Genomic DNA, 14,523 nt, shown 5'->3' on the forward strand with positions numbered 1-14,523 from the left:
TGGACTACTCCTCCTTTCATCCCATACTCTTGCGATGGATCCCTCTCACCTGTTTACTGATTTCATTCAAATTCTTCAGCGACCACTGGACCCCGACTTGCCTTCTCTATCCTGGCTCCCATCACTCTGCTTTACAGGCCTGGCCTGCTCGCGGCTCCTCACACCAGCGCTGCATGGCTCCCTCCACGCCTCTGCCCTGTTTCCTCCATCTGACAGGGCTAGTTTCCTCCATCAGACACGGCTAGCTTCCTCCATCTCTATCGGGAAAAAGCCTGCCCAGCGTTCAAGACCCTCCTCAGATGCCGCCTCCACGATTAAGCTTCTTCCTGACCCCTGAGCCTGTAACACGCGCCTGTAACTCTCCACCTCAGCCCACATTCCCACAGCACTTGCGACGTCCGCGGCCCTCAACATGGCGCTTCATTCTATTTTAGGGTATTTCCTGCTTGTTTCCTGCACACACGGTCGCGCGAGGCACAGCCCCGAGTGACCCATGCACGAGTGGCCAGCGCTTCCAGACGCGCCGCCGCAGGCCGGCGAGGGAAGGCTGAGCCGCTTCCTGCCCCCGCGGGGACCGTCGCCAGCCCGCAGCTCTAGCGGGAGGCGGTTCCACAGCGAGCCCGGCAGTCCCGCCACCGTCAGCACCGGCGCCTCGGGCGGGCTTTCCCCACCTCTGGGAGGCACGAATCCTCAGGGGCTCCTCGAGAGGGCGCCAGGGAGCAGCTGCGTCCGGACACCTTTCGGCCCTCTGCGGCCGCCGTAGCTCCCCGGCAGAAACCCGGAAGTGGAAATCTCAGCCATTCAGCGTTTGGGTGAAGACGAAGGCGGGTTCTGGACAGACGTACGCTGTTAGGGAGTGTTTACTTCGCCTCCACTTCTGTTCCTCCCCGCCGTGGTGCTGCTCTGGGTCACATATTCGTCCTGAGCCGGCTTCAGCCTCTCCGCGCAGAAGTCTCCCGGAACCATGGCCGAGTACTCCCATGTGAAGTCTACCAAGCTTGTGCTTAAGGGAACGAAGGCGAAGAGGTGGGTCCTGCAGCTCCGGCGGGAGCCTCCTCAGTTCTTTTCGGACGCACTCCACCCCCTCGAATCCGGTGGAAGCCGTGGCGCGGAGAGCCGGCTTTGTGGCCTCCCAGGCTTCGCCCTGGCCCCTGTCCGGGCTGGACGGAGGCCGGACCGCGGTTCCTGGCGCCTGTGCAGAGAGGGGCAGCCTCCCGCGCGGACGACCCTGGAAACAGGATAGACGGGCGGGTGACCCGTGGCCCCGTACCCACGAGTTTCGGTCCTCTGAGGCATCTCTCCAGGTCTCTGCCTGGTGGGTCTGCGTTAGTGTGATCTCGTAGTTCATGATAATAACTTCCTTTATTAGGGATTATTCTTTTCTCCATTGTCTCTTCCTGGAAAAATTATTGATTAATTTTTTCTAAGCTAATATGTAGAGTGAAACCAGGATGAATCACACAGTGGTTGAGGTGTATATGGGCTTTGATAGGGATATGGGCTGGAACCTGCACTCTGTCATTTACTAATTTTGTAATTTGTGGCAAATTGGTTAATATGTCTGGACTTCCATTTACTCATTAAGAGATCAAATATCTTTGAACCTCCGTTTACACATTTATACTTTCAGGCCATTTTTTATACCTTTAGAAGACTCTGAGGATTAAATGAGAGGACATATATGCAGTAAATAAATTGAGCCAAATGTGAGGAGGAGGTCGTCGTGGTAATTTATTAGCTCTTTAGGAGAAAAATACCTGTGCATTCATATCCCCGCTTCTTTTATAACTGGCAGATTTGCCTGAGGTTAACTGTACATACAAATATTGAGCATTTCCTCCTGGTCTCCGTGATAAACAAAGCTTTTGATATTGTTAGGCAAGATGGAAAGAAAGTATCAAGGAGTGAGCTGAAGCCACTGCCCTTGAGAATCCTCTCGAGGAGTCTGGCCTCATGAAGATGCCAGAATAAACGGCAGGTATATCCTGAATGAATGTGAGATTTTTACCCTGTGAATTTCCTGTGAGGAGTGGTGAGTTATCTTCTGAAAACTTTATGATGAAAATGCAGACAAGAGTGTCTTAAGATTATCGTAATAATCATAATTAATGCTTATATAGCACTTTCAATGCACCAAGAAATTGTTGTAGGCACTTTGCACATTAACTTTTTTCAAATCGCTCTTGGGTTTTTTTTTTATTGCGATGTAATTCATAATTATAAAATTCACCCTTTTTTACAGTCAGTGGTTTTTAGTATATATTCAAGAGGTTCACTACTGTCTAGTTGCTCAGCATTTTCATCATCTCAGAAGAATCTCTTCCTACCCATTAAAGCAGTCACATCCCATCCTCCCCCTCTCCTAGTCCTTGGCAACCACTAGTCTGCTATCTATGTGAAATTGCCTATTCTGAATATTTCCTAAGAAATCATGCAACATGTGGCCTTTTGTATCTGGCTTCTTTCATTTATAACATTCTTGAGGTCCATCATTGTTGTAGCACTTGTTCCTTTTTATGACTGCATAGTATTCCATTGTATGGATGTAGCATTTTGTTCATCCATTCATCAGTTGATGAACATTTAGGTTGTTTCCCCTTTTTGACTATTGTGACTAATGCTAGTGTGAATATTCTTATGTAAGTATTTTTGTGGGTGTATGTTTTCATTTCCCTTGGGTATACATACTTAGGAGTAAAATTGCTGGGTCATATGGTAACTCTTTAACTTTTTGAGGAACCCCAAACTGTTTCCTGTAGATGCTGCACCATTTTACATTTCCACCAGCAATGTGTGAAGATACATATTACCTCTTAATCCTCACAATAGCCTTAAGAGTTAAGTTATTATCCTAATTTTTTAAGTGGGGAAACTGACTCACAGAGAGATTCAGTACCTTTTCCAAAAATCACAGAGCTAAGAAATGACAGAACCAGGATTTAAAATCTGGCAGTGTGGCTCTACAATCTGCTTTGAACTTTAACATGATATGTACAAAGCCTGAAGCAACTTCTCAGTACTGTATTTAAGAGGGCATAGCAATGTAAGTCTTCCTAAATCAATAATTTATAAATGCAACAGCTTAAAAGACTTCCAAGTTTCAATCTTATGATATTTATTTATCACACAAATCGATATACCTAAACTCATCTATATAAATTATGTCCTGTAGTAAGAAGAAAAAGAGGAAAGATAAGAAGAGAAGAAGATGAAGAAACCCAGTTTGATATGTTGGTGAGTCAGATTTCAGTGCTTTATTCTGAAAAAAAGTTAACAGTTCTTGAGATCTCATTGAAAATATTTTCCTAGTTAGAAATTTATGATGTATTCATATTTGTCTTAAAGTGCTTAAATATTACCTACATTTGTAAATTCCATTTATTCTTTAGCACAGTAGATGCTACTGATGCCTTTACTTCATTATCAGAACAGAGCACAGGAGAGAAGAATTACAACTCTCTGACTTAGTAGGCACCATTAGACTGCTTAATAGCCAGAGATTCTGATACATAATTTTAAAGGCTTAATGTAAATGTTATTCAACCAAATATATTTTACAATTTATTTTCTTTGAACATGTATACATTTTAGTTGTAGAAGTCAGTTGTCTCTTAAACGAAGTATCTTCACAGGAAAAATCATTATTTTGTGAACTCTGAAATGAATGAAAATTTTAAATACAATATCAGGGTAGCCTGTAAATGATACTAGAAATAAACTGACCCAAACACACTTAACCAGCCTGTTTTCCGTTTAGCTGTTTCCATACTTTTTTTTTCTGTTTTAAAACTTGGCAAGTTGCATTTTGAATCTTGATAAATTATGGAAGCTTAAAAATATATAAAATATGGAATGGTATAAAACTAATGTTCTGGAAGAATCATTGCTTTTGAAATGGCAAATCAACAATTCTAAAATTAGGGTATATATCTAGGGTAGATATGTAGATGTGGAATTGCTGTGTCAAAGGATAAGTGAATGTTTAACTATATAAGAAACTGCCAAAAATTTTCTAAAGTGGTTGTGCCATTTTACCCTCCCACCAAGAATGAATTAGTTCTCCAGTTACACCCTTGCCAAAAGTTGATGGTGTTGTCAGTCTTTTCTCCCAGTCTGAGTTTTTCCTTTTCAGTTTCTTAATGGTGGTTTTTGGATGGACAGCTTTTTTTTTTTTTTTTTTTTTTTTTGAGATGGAGTCTCACTCTGTCGCCCAGGCTGGAGGGCAGTGGCGCAATCTCGGTTCACTGCAAGCTCCACCTCCCAGGTTCATGCCATTCTCCTTCCTCAGCCTCCCAAGTAGCTGGGACTACAGGCACCTGCCACCACGCCCAGCTAATTTTTTGTGTTTTTAGTAGTCACAGGGTTTCACCATGTTAGCCAGGATGGTCAGAAGCTGTTAATTTTTATAAAGCTTAGTTTATTTTTTTCTTTTATGGTTACTACCTTATCTCTTTGATCTAAGAGATCTTTGCTTACCCCAAAGTCAGGAAAATATTCTACGTTGTCTTTTAGAGGCATCATAGTTTTAGTTTTTACATTACATCTGTCTTTAGTCTCAATTTATGGCATGGTGTGAGTTTGTTTTCAAAATATACTTTTTTTTTTTTTTAACATCTTGATAGCCATTTGTGCCAGCACCACTGGTGTTTCCTTTTTCCATTAATCCAGTTTCATATCTTCATAAAAAATCAATTATCTTTCTATATATTGGTCTATTTCTGGACCCTGTTCTATCGATTGTCTGTTTTTCTTTTGGTATATTTCTCTTGATTGCTATAATTTCATGAAGTCTTGAGATCAGGTAGTGTGTGTCCTCCAACTTTGTACTTACTATTAGTTTATTAATTTCTATAGTGAGGCCTGTTGGATTTTCTCGGAGAATTGTATTGAGTCTAGATCATTTGGGGGAGAATCAACATCTTAATATTGGGCCTCAATATTTCATAATTTTCAATGTAGCAGTCTTGCATGCCTGTTTAAAAATTTATTCTTAAGTATTTTATAATTTTACACTACTGTCAGTAGAACTTTTGAATTTGATTTTCCAGTTGTCTGCTGTCAGTATGTAGATATACAATTGATTTTTGTATAGTGACTTTGTAGTCTCATAAGTCTGTTTCACTTATTACTTCTAGTGGTTTGTTTATATAGAATACTAAGAAATTTGCAATTATGTTTCCTGTGACTATCATTTTACTTTCTTTCTGATCCTTACGTCTTGTCTTGCTTTTTATTGGTTTATTATACTGCCCAGGACTTCCATAGTGTTGAACATAAGTCACGAGAATGGGCATAATTGCATTGTTTCCAAGCTAAGGCAGAAAGCTTTCAGTAGTCCACCATATGGTATGGTGTCTCTAGGATCTACAGAGAAAACCTTTATCAAAATGAGGACATTCCTTTTAAACTTTGTTTCTTGGGAGTTTTTTATCATAACAATGTTTAATGCTGTCAAATGCCTCTTTCTGTGTCTGCTGAGATGATTATACAACTTTCTTCATTTTGCCAATGAATTACATTGGTTTCATTTTCAACTTTTAAACTAACTTTACATCCCTGAGATAAACCCCACTTGGTTGTGGTGCGTTGCCTTTTGGGATATTGCTAGATTTGATTTCTAGGTTTTTTTTGTTTTTTTTTTTTAAGATTTCTATATTGGTGTTGATGGGAGATATTGAACTTTTGTATCCTTTTCTTGTAATGGCTTTATTTGATTTTGGTGTCAAGGCGATACTGGGTGTCATAAAATTAGATGGGAAGTGCTGTCTCCTTCCCTGTTTTTGGAAATAGCTGTGTAAGATCGGTATGATTTCTTCTTTACATGTTTGATAGGATTTACCAGTGAAGTCATCTGAACCTAGAGGGTTTTGTTTGGTTTGGTTTTAATTTTTTGTGGGAGAATTAAGATATTTTAAGAGATATGTTCAGATTTTTCTGTTGTCAGTTTTGGTAACTTGTGTCTTTTAGGAAAATTTCATTTCATCCAAGTTGTTGGATTTATTGGCATAAAATTGTTCAGAATATTCCTTTAATATCCTTTTAATGTCTGTAGAATCTAATCTGTATTGCAGTCTCTTCATATTGGCAATTTGTGTTTTTTCTATTTTTTCCTGGATCAGTCAGTCTAGCTGGAGGTTTATAAATTCTTTATAAGATCATTTATTTTAGATCATTAATGATCTTTTACTACAGGGGTATTCAATCTTTTAGCTTCCCTGGACCACAATCGAAGGAGAAGAATTGTCTTGGGCCACACATAGAATACACTAACGATAAGCTGATGAGCCAAAAAAAAAAAAAAAAAATCTCATAATGTTTCAAGAAAGTTTATGAATTTGTGTTGGGCTGCATTCAAAGCTGGCCTGGGCCACATGCAGTCCTCAGGATTTGACAAGCCTGTTTCAGTATTACTTATTTTATCTTTTTTTCATTTTTTATTTCATGTATTTTCAGTCTTTTTTTTCCCCTCCCTTTAACTTATTTTCAGTTTACTTTGCTCTTGTTTTATTGCTTCTGAAGAAGAGAGTTAGATCTCTTCATTCCACTTTAGTTTTAGTTATAGTCAACACATTCTGTTTTCATTTTCATTCCATTCAAAATATTATCTAGTTTTCCTTGTGATTTTTCTTTTCATGGACACTTGAGTTATTTAAAAGTGTATTGTTTTTAATTTCTACTACATAGAGATATTATAGGTATGTTATGGTTGCTGATTTCTAATTCATTTATAGTATAGTTGGAGAACATACTTTCTTAGTGAATTTCTACGTACACTTGAAAAGAATGTGTATTCTGCAGATGTTGGTTCAGGGTTTTTTTTTTTTTTTTTTTTTTTGGAGACGAATTCTCGCTCTGTTGCCCAGCAGGCTGGAGTGCAGTGGCACAATCTCGGCTCACTGCAGCCTCTGCCTCCCAGGTTCAAGTGATTCTCCTGTCTCAGCCTCCGGAGGAGCTGGAATTACAGGCACCTGCCACCATGCCTGGCTAATTTTTTAAATATTTTTAATAGAGACGGGGTTTCACCACGTTGGCCAAGCTGGTCTCAAACTCCTGACCTCAGGCGACCCACCCACCTCGGCCTTCCAAAGTGCTGGGATTACGGGCGTGAGCCATGGCACCCGGCGGTTCAGTGTTTTTTAGATGTCAGTTAGATCAACTGGTGGAGCTTGTGTCTATGCACATCTGTGTCCTTACTGATTTTTTATTCATCCTACAATGTAATGAGAGTTATGTTAGAATCTCCAGCTGTAATTCTAGATCTGTCTACTTGAGCAGTTTTTGCTTAAAGTATTTTGAAGCTGTCATGTGTACGCATTTAGGATTGTTAAGTCTTCCTTATAAATTCAGTCTTTCATTTTCATAACATTTTAACCTTTATTTCTGTTAAATGTCTTGATGCCTAGTTAAATTATTTGACCACCCTTTTTCTCCTGTCAAGCCGGGCCTTTGTTAGTTTGTGGTTATTTATTAGGTTTTTGCCTGTAGACTTAGACAGTGACTCTTACTCTAGGAAAGGCTCATCCTCATGGGCCTCAGCCACATGTTCTAAGTATACTTGGTGAGTTCTGTCCACTCTGCTGTGTCCCAAATTTGTGTGATCTCTGGCATCTCCAGTCAGCCCTCAGAAGTGCCAGCTACTCTGCAGAGGCCTTGTGGAGCCTGCCTACTGTATGCACTCCCCCCAGCCCTTGGCCCCAGACCTGCAGAGAACTTTTGCATACTATTCCGAGGCCTCACCTGTATGTAGTTCCCTCTTCTCCAGTACCTTATTCTATAAACTCCAAACATGTTAGCACTGCAAGACTCTCAGCTTAGTGACAGTGACATTGCCTCATTTTTGGAGGTCTCTACCTCTCTGCGTGGTCAAGAAACTGCCATTGGGCAGAAAACAGAAGTGTGTGTGAGATTTGCCTCCTGTGTTTTCCTGTTCTCAAATATCACAGTCCTGTTCTGCCTGTGTTCCAGTCCCCGAAAACAGTTTTCTCAAATATTCTATCCAGTTTCAGTTTTCTCGTTGGTCATGGTGGGAGGGCAAGTCCATCTTGGCTGGAAGAGGAAGTCCTTCTGCATCTTTTTCTCTTTGTCCTTCCACCTTCTTTTGCATTGTGGATTTTCTAAACTTGCCGTATAAGTAAGCAAGTGCCTATTTGTGAAGGGAAAGAAAAAAACCTTTTAATTTTTTAAAGCCCCTCTGTTGGTTCCTCACAAGGATCTGAAGGGATTGGTAAGTAGGATGAAAGAAACTCTGTCTTTCACATGGAGAGTACCATGTGTGACATTAATAAAAATGAGCCTGTCTGTAAGCAAGGATTTTCACTGAGCTCTGCTAGATTCAGAAGCAATTGAACTTACAACATCGTAGTTTGCAAAACACAAATTTGATTTACCCAGGAACTAAAGCTAAGTCAGCTATGGGTTAATAGAAGGTCTGTGAAGAGTACTTAGACTACAGTAAGATTGGGGAAGAAAATTCCCTTTCCAAATCTAAGATATATCATTCCTTTGTGCCAAGCACATAATGAAGGCAGAGATTTAAGGGGGTCCTTAGCACAGAAGCACTGGGTTAGTCAGAATGTGAGGTGAGCTGTCACACAGCCTTGATGCTAGAATGAGGGTGCCCTGGTAGTATCTTATCAGCCATGACACTGGTGCATCGGGCCAGTTTTTTTTTTTTTTTTTTTTTTTTTTTTTTTTTTTTTTTTTTTTTTTTTTTTTTTTTGAGACAGGCTGTTGCTTTGTTGCTCAGGCTGGAGTGCAGTGACATGATCATGGCTCGGTGCACCCTCGACCTCGTAGGCTCAAGCAGTCCTCTCACCTTGGACTCCCGAGTAGCTGGGACCACAGCCTTGTACCCCCATACCCAGCTAATTTGTTAATTTTTTTGTAGAGATGGGGGTCTCCTTTTGTTGCCTAGGCTGATTTTGAACTCTTGGGCTTAAATGATTCTCCTGCTTCCACCTCTCAAAGTGCTGGATTACAGGCATGCCAGACATATGGGAACATTCTCAACTATGTGAAAATATGTGAAAAGCTTTGTTATGCATTGTGAGACAACACAGCGGAAATATTTCACCATCTGCCTAAGGTTTAAAAGGAAATAACTTTAAGCATGTGTCTAAATAGCAAGTAATGTTTTTGAGTGGATTCTCTTAAATTCAGCTTGGGCGTCTGCAGCATATACACAGCTTGAGCTGTCACCTGACGTAGAGACAGGCAACTTCAGTGCCCACTGTTCTTAGGATCCACTGCTTTTTCACAGCTAAAACCCCGGAGTGGCACCGTTAAATATTATGTTATGTTACTTTAGTCGCTAAACATATAAGCATACCTTCAAAGGTTGAATGTAGGCCACTTGCAGAAAGTAGACAGAATGCTCACATTTAATTCTTGATGATACTGTGTTTAGCTTTCTTATTCTTTGAAATCCCATTGAGAAAAAATACTGGCATCTGCTCAAAGTAATTTCGTTTTCAGTTGACAATATTATAAGTAATGTTATTGTATCATTTCCCTACTTGGACAGAGTGTGAAAATTTTGAGGAGCTTGTCTGCCAGAAATTTCTTCTTCATTTGCAAAACATTAATGAGATATTATATTTAAATGATTTTATTTAATATTAAGTGTACTTGGTGAACGTGGCATAGAACATACAAAATAAAACTAAGTTAAAATTATTAACTGTTACATTTATAAGAAAGGCTTGCTAATCATCACACTGTTCATAATGATTCTGAATAAAGCATTATTTCTTTTACTGAAAACAATTGTAGCTATAACTCAATCATCTAAATTGTCATTAGTTTTATTGCTTTCTAATCGTCTTTAGCTGAAATTTTAATTTTGATTAATTTTCTTTTTCTCCATTGTTTTTGTGTGTGTGTGTGGAGGTAAAATATACAGAATATAGAATTGGCCAGTTTTTCTTTTTTTTTCTTTATTATAATTATACTTTAAGTTTTAGGGTACAAGTGCACAATGTGCAGGTTACTTACATATGTATACATGTGCCATGCTGGTGTGCTGCACCCAGTAACTCATCATCTAGCATTAGGTATATCTCCCAATGCTATCCCTCCCCCCTCCACCCACCCCACAACCGTCCCCAGAGTGTGATGTTCCCCTTCCTGTGTCCATGTGTTCTCATTGTTCAGTTCCCACCTATGAGTGAGAATATGCGGTGTTTGGTTTTTTGTTCTTGTGATAGTTTACTAAGAATGATGATTTCCAATTTCATCCATGTCCCTACAAAGGACATGAACTCATCATTTTTTATGGCTGCATAGTATTCCATGGTGTATATGTGCCACATTTTCTTAATCCAGTCTATCATTGTTGGACATTTGGATTGGTTCCAAGTCTTTGCTATTGTGAATAATGCCACAATAAACATACGTGTGCATGTGTCTTTATAGCAGCATGATTTATGGTCCTTTGGGTATATACCCAGTAATGGGATGGCTGGGTCAAATGATATTTCTAGTTCTAGATCCCTGAGGAATCGCCACACTGACTTCCACAATGGTTGAACTAGTTTACAGTCCCACCAACAGTGTAAAAGTGTTCCTATTTCTCCACATGCTCCCCAGCACCTGCTGTTTCCTGACTTTTTAATGATCGCCATTCTAACTGGTGTGAGATGGTATCTCATTGTGGTTTTGATTTGCATTTCTCTGATGGCCAGTGATGATAAGCATTTTTTCATGTGTTTTTTGGCTGCATAGATGTCTTCTTTTGAGAAGTGTCTGTTCATGTCCTTCGCCCACTTTTTGATGGGGTTGTTTGTTTTTTCTTGTAAATTTGTTTGAGTTCACTGTAGATTCTGGATATTAGCCCTTTGTCAGATGAGTAAGTTGCAAAAATTTTCTCCCGTTTTGTAGGTTGCCTGTTCACTCTGATGATAGTTTCTTTTGCTTTGCAGAATCTCTTTAGTTTCATTAGATCCCATTTGTCAATTTTGGCTTTTTGTTGCCATTGGTTTTGGTGTTTTAGACATGAAGTCCTTGCCCATGCCTATGTCCTGAATGGTAATGCCTAGGTTTTCTTCTAGGGTTTTTATGGTTTTAGGTCTAACGTTTAAGTCTTTAATCCATCTTGAATTGATTTTTGTATAAGGTATAAGGAAGGGATCCATTTTCAGCTTTCTACATATGGCTAGCCAGTTTTCCCAGCACCATTTATTAAATAGGGAATCCTTTCCCTATTGCTTGTTTTTCTCAGGTTTGTCAAAGATCAGATAGTTGTAGATACATGGCGTTATTTCTGAAGGCTCTGTTCTGTTCCATTGATCTATATCTCTGTTTTGGTACCAGTACCATGCTGTTTTCATTACTGTAGCCTTGTAGTATAGTTTGAAGTCAGGTAGTGTGATGCCTCCAGCTTTGTTCTTTTGGCTCAGGATTGACTTGGCAATGCGAGATCTTTTTTGGTTCCATATGAACTTTAAAGTAGTTTTTTCCAATTCTGTGAAGAAAGTCATTGGCAGCTTGATGGTGATGGCATTGAATCTGTAAATTACCTTGGGCAGTATGGCCATTTTCACGATATTGATTCTTCCTACCCATGAGCATGGAATGTTCTTCCATTTGTTTATATCCTCTTTTATTTCCTTGAACAGTGGTTTGTAGTTCTCCTTGAAGAAGGACCTCTTCAAGGAGAATGTGCCAGTTTTTCTGTTTTTATGTGTACACTTCAGTGACATTTAAATACATGCACCATTTTACCTTCCCACCAGCATTGCACAGGGTTTCAGTTTCTCCACAACCTGCCCAACATTTGTTTTTCTGGTTTTCTTGGTTTCTGTTTTTTGTTTGTTTTGATAATAGCATTCTAATGGGTGTGATGTGGTATTGCATTATGGTTTTGATTTATATTTCCCTAGTGACTAGTGATGTTGAGCATCTTTTCGAGTGCTTATTGGCCATTTGTATATCATCTTTGGAGCAATGTCCATGTATATCCTTTGCCCAGTTTTGAATTGTGGTATTTGTCTTTTTGGAGTTCTCTATGTAGTCTGGATATTAATTCCTTATATTGTATGTAGTTTACAAATATTTTCTCCATTCTCTGGGTTGCCTTTTACTCTGTTGACAGTGGTTCTTGATGCACAAAAGTTTTTAATTCTGATGAAGTCCAGTTTGTCTGTGTTTTCTTTTGTTGCCTGTGCCTTTGATGTTCTATATAAGAAATCATTGCCAAATTCATTGTCGTGAAGCTTTTCCAATTTCTTCTAAAAGTTTTGTAACTTTATCTCTTACATTTAGGTCTGTGGTCTATTTTAAGTTACTTTTTGTGTTTGGTGTTAGATAAGGGTCCAACTTCATTTTAGCTGAAATTTTATGTATTTTAAAATTGATTATGAAAAGCATGAAATGTTTAGTTGAATAGAAAATTTTGTGCAGTGGAATTAACTGAATCTTTAAAACCTTTTCGTTATGGAAATATCCAAACTAATCCATACATAGAAGAATATAATGAGTCCCCCATGTGCCCAGGCCCCAGCATTAATTATCAATATTTTGCCAATCTCCTTTCATTTACATGCACCCCCCACACACGTTTTTTACAAGAAAATTTTAAGTAAAATCACAGATATTACATCATTTTACCCGTAAGTACATAAATGTACATTTCTTAATGTGGTATGTCTTTCTCTCATCACCTGTTTTGTTGTTTACTTTTATACATTATACTATGTCATTATCAGACCTTGTAAAATTAACAAGAATTCCTTAATATGTCATATCCAGTTAATGATTGACTCATTTCTACTCTAGTTAAAGTACAATTTAGGAGAAGGTTTGAGGATATTTTTTAACATTAAGATGTAAACTTTTATAACAACTGCTAAAATAATTGTTGCTAGAGTCTAACATTTCTATTGGCAAATTGGAAATTAGTATACATAGACATAGATTCTGCTCATTTTGCTTTCAATCTAAAATCGTTGTTAAGATTACTGGCCGGGTGCAGTGGCTCACACCTGTAATCCCAGCACTTTGGGAGGCAGAGGCAGGTGGATCACGAGGTCAGGAGTTCAAGACCAGCCTGGCCAATGTGGTGAAACCCCGTCTCTACTAAAAATACAAAAAAAAATATTTAGGCATGGTGGCAGGCTCTTGTAACTGCAGCTACTTGGGAAGATGAGGCAGAGAATTCTTTGAACCCAGGAGGTGGAGGTTGCAGTGAGCCAAGACTGCCTCACTGCACTCCAGTCTGGGTGACAGAGCAAGACTCCATCTCAAAAAAAAAAAAAAAAAAGATTACTATGCTAGAAAGTCTTCCTGTAGAGGCATTTTTAAGAAGCATTATGATAGGCATTGCCTCGGGAAAGCAGGCATGAATAGATGGCTGGGGTCTATCATGAGAGAGACCGTTCTCCATATATCACTTTGTACCCTCACATGTTGCCTTTTGTTTTGTTTTGGTCTTTTTTTGAGACAGGATCTTGTTCTGTCACTCAGGCTAGAGTGCAGTGGCGTGATCATAGCTCACTATAACCTTGAACTCCTGGGCTCAAGTTATCCTCTTTCACAGCTCCCCAAGTAGCTGGGATTACAGGCATGCACCCCCATGCCTGGCTGTATGTTGCTATTGTGTATTTTAAAAACCTAATCCTGACTGTGCTGGTAGTCACATGAATCTGTGCACATACATGCAAACAAGTACATGTAAAACTGGTGAAATCTGAATAAGCTTCATGGATTATATCAATGTCAGTTTCCTGATTCTAACAATGTATGATACTTATGCAGGATGTCATCATTGAGACAAAGTGAGTGAAGGATATGTGAGATCTTTGTAGTATTTCTTATGACTGCAAAATAAAAAGTTTTAAAAACTAAGTTATAATAACAAAGAACTCTGTGTCAAAACTAAAATGTAAAGTTGAAATATCAATTTTATTTTTTAGGAATCTGGTGGACGGTAACAAACTTTGGTGGAATTTCAGGAACCATAGCCATTGAAATGGATGAGGGAACCTATATACATGCACTCGACAATGGTCTTTTTACCCTGGGAGCTCCACACAAAGAAGGTTTGTGTCTGGAAGGGAAGATCCTGCCACAAGTGTAGATTTTAGGACATTCATTCACTCAGGCCAAACTCTAACTAGTCTCAAACATTTTCCAAAGAAATGGAACCATTGCATTTGACTCTTCCATTTTTTAATTCCTTAATATTTACCAGCCATTGGGAAGTCCCTCTTTCTAATATAAGCATTTGAAAACATTCCATATAGTTCCATAAGAGTATCTTTGGAAATCAAAACAATATGAATAATTAAAATAGTAAGTGGAAAGAAAAAAGAAAACCTACTTGAGTCAAACATATTTGAATTTCTTTTTTATTCAGACCTATTACCAAAACTAACCTGGGTGCATTTAACAATTTGAAGTTTCCTCATTTTCTTTAGCCCATCAGAGGAAGCACTAATGAGATATGAAGTAATTAGAAGGTAAAAAGCAGTATCATTTGGTCAGCAAGGCCATCCATTGAATAAATGAAAGCGTTTAGCTTTTTTA

The 14,523-nt window shown here is 38.9% G+C and overlaps 1 pseudogene; it reads left to right on the forward strand.

Moving 5' to 3' along the window:
* Positions 1 to 776: 776 nt before the first annotated feature.
* LOC134730153 (protein FRG1B-like) overlaps positions 777 to 14,523 on the forward strand; it is a 39,987-nt pseudogene continuing 26,240 nt past the window's right edge.

Source organism: Pan paniscus, chromosome 23 (assembly GCF_029289425.2).
Source record: "Pan paniscus chromosome 23, NHGRI_mPanPan1-v2.0_pri, whole genome shotgun sequence".
Taxonomy (NCBI): Eukaryota; Metazoa; Chordata; class Mammalia; order Primates; family Hominidae; genus Pan; species Pan paniscus.